This window comes from Caenorhabditis briggsae (genome assembly GCF_000004555.2).
Source record: "Caenorhabditis briggsae AF16 supercontig from assembly CB4, cb25.NA_354, whole genome shotgun sequence".
Classification (NCBI taxonomy): Eukaryota; Metazoa; Nematoda; class Chromadorea; order Rhabditida; family Rhabditidae; genus Caenorhabditis; species Caenorhabditis briggsae.
The window spans coordinates 1-3,077 of record NW_025543530.1 but is presented as its reverse complement, the minus strand read 5'-3'; the positions used below and the strand labels follow the sequence as shown (position 1 = coordinate 3,077).

The 3,077-nt window shown below is 34.4% G+C and overlaps 1 non-coding gene across 1 annotated transcript; it reads left to right on the top strand.

Moving 5' to 3' along the window:
- The first annotated feature begins 778 nt into the window (after positions 1 to 778).
- CBG28558 lies at positions 779 to 849 on the top strand. The gene has a single exon. It is a non-coding gene (tRNA).
- Positions 850 to 3,077: the final 2,228 nt, after the last annotated feature.

Here is a 3,077-nt window from a genome sequence, read left to right as displayed (position 1 = left end):
TATGGCTATCATCAGAAACAAAATTGAAGAATTTTGAAATTTCAGTATAAAACGAAATTCAATAAAAATAGCCGTGTTTATTTTCATTAGAAGCAGCAAATCCTCCCAATTTCAAAAATCTGTTTTTCATCAAATTTAAGCCATTATTCGCCGAGATATAGTCAAAAACGTATAATGGGTGAGAGAGCACAGAGAAGCTAGAGTGTGCGCGGCGCGCGGCGCCCTTTCTTTCGAACTACTGTAACTAGGTCAATTTCAGAGACAAATCAATAAAAATTACATTTTCACATTAAGCATGTTGAGACAATTTGAATAAGTATAAATTTGACTTTTTTTTCGGAAAAAGTAAAATTTTGGAAGTTTTTATTTCTTCAAAAATTTCAAATCTTATCAAAAGTAGGCATGTTTATGCTCATTTTGAAGCTGATTAATAGCCTTTTTAAAATATAATGATAACTTATAATTTAAAATGAAATCTAGAAAGTTATAGTATATAAACTTTTTTAGTTTCAAAAACTAGATTTTCTAGATTTTCATCTGAAATTTCGTCTTCTGAATTTGCCTAATTTTTAAAATAACCTCTTCAATTTTCACCTATTTCCAGCTATTCCTAGATTTCCTTTCCGGATTTTCGAAATATTTCCTATAATCTTCCCGGGGAAGACTTCCCCTTCTATTACACACACTCCCCTTTTCCCTCTCTTTCTCTCGCTCCCTCTCTCTCCGCTCTTAACACCTCCCCCATTCTTATACTAGTCGTCGCCCCTCATGTCTCGTGGCATCGGTGGTTCAGTGGTAGAATGCTCGCCTGCCACGCGGGCGGCCCGGGTTCGATTCCCGGTCGATGCAATTCTTTTTTGATTTTCTTAATTGTTAGCTTAAACTCGCTTTAGTTCCAGATACAAGCTCGAAATCCATCAGCTCATTGAAGAATCTATTGAAATGAACTTCGATTTTTTGAGCACCAAACACTCCTAATGCATAGGACCTCGGCCACATGTCCACATAGTCGGCTCTTTGTCGAATAAACTTATTTTTCTCAATGTAGTTGTAACGGACATAGCTTGGAACATCAATTTGTCTTAGGTATTGGGAGGTGGCATCGATTTTGATCATCCAGTGACCCCAATTGAAGAAGAATCGATTTCTTTCGCAGACTAGTTTCTTTTCCATTCCTCGGAGTTCTAGCATTCCAAAATTATATGGGGCCAGGTTTTGGGTGAAATTGTTGGAGGAAATGTTGGCGAATGCGTAGTAGCCATCTAGAAGAATTCGGAAGTCGTCGTTCCTTTCGAAGCGGTTCTCGGTTAGCTGGAAGCAAAATTTTCAAAAAAATTGAAATTGGAAAATTACAGGGAACTCCAAAAATTTTAGCTTTTCTGGAAATTGAGAGTTCCAAGAAATTGCAAAATTCAAAGATTCAAAAATTCAAAAATCAAAAAATTCAAAAATTCAAAAATTCAAAAATTCAAAAATTCAAAAATTCAAAAATTCAAAAATTCAAAAATTTAAAAATTCAAAAATTCGAAAATTCAAAAATTCAAAAATCCAAAAATTCAAAAATTCAAAAATTCAAAAATTCAAAAATTCAAAAATTCAAAACATCGAAAATTCGAAAATTCAAAAATTCAAAAATTCAAAAATTCAAAAATTCAAAAATTCAAAAATTCAAAAATTCAAAAATTCAAAAATTCAAAAATTCAAAAATTCAAAAATTCAAAAATTCGAAAATTCAAAAATTCAAAAATTCAAAATTTCGAAAAATTGAAAAATTCAAAACTAACCCAAAAACTATGCGTCTGTTTAGCCAGCAAATCATAGGTATCCGGTAGAGCGACCGCAATTCCACTTCTTGTATTATTCGCAAAAGTATTGGACCATAAAATCCAATGAAACACATTTGCCGAAGCATACAAATCTCTATGGGACTCAATAATTGGTCCAGTGTTATCAACAACACTACAATTATCAAAGTGATAAGTAATTTCAGCAATCGGGGTCCCAGGAACCACAGAATGCTGTGGAGAGTGTAACCAAACGACTGCTTCATGGTTTCTGGTGAAATTCACTTTTTGCAACCAGATTTTTTCATTATTCCAACGATTTGAGAGACGTCCATCCGAAAATGTCAAATTCGAGTAGTGAACTGCTGAGAATCCGTATTGATTGTCTTCAACACGAGATTGATAGAGGTGGATGAAGCGGTCAACGTATTCTTGGGCTGGAAATGTGAGAAATTCGAAATTTTTCAAAAAAATTTTTTTTTGATTTTTTTCTAATTAAAAAAAAAGTTTTCCCAAAATTTTGAAATATAAAAAAAGCAACAAAAAAAAAGATTTGCCACTCAAAGGAATCGAACCTATGGCCTTCTGCTCCATATCCACCTCTCTTACCCACTGCGCCACGCGCGCGCTTTGAGCTACCGCGGCGCCCAGGGGGCGCCTAAGCGGGCGCAAGGCGCAGTGGGTAAGAGGTATGTTTTTGGAACAGACGGGTATAAGTTCGATTCCTTAAGGTGGCAAACTTTTTTTTTCTTTTTGAAATACTTTTTGAGGCAAAAATGGAAAAAAAAAACATTTCAAAAAACATTTCCTTTGAAAAATGCATTTTTTGAAATTGTTTCCCAAAATTTTGAAATATAAAAAAAGCACAAAAAAAAGTTTGCCACCCCAATGGAATCGAAATTTCGGCCTTCTGCTCCATAGCCACCCCTCTTACCCACTGCGCCTCACGCGCGCTCTGAGCTACGGCGGAGCCCAGGGGGCGCCAAAGCGCACGGTGGCGCAGTGGCTAAAAGGGATGGATTTGGAGCAGAAGATCGTAGGTTCGATTCCTTGGTGTGGCAAACTTTTTTTGCTTTTTTTTATTCTAAGAATTTGAGAAAAAACCCAAAAAAAATTTTCTTTGAAAATTTTTTAAAATAAAAAATGTTTTTCTGCTATTTTCTCAAATATCATATTTTAGCTTTATCAATAATGATTTAAACTAAACTTTTGAGTCACTGCTCTAAAACAATGTTCAGATTTTTTAAAAATCCGAAAAAAAATTTTTTTTTTAACAATTGTTTTTTCGAACTT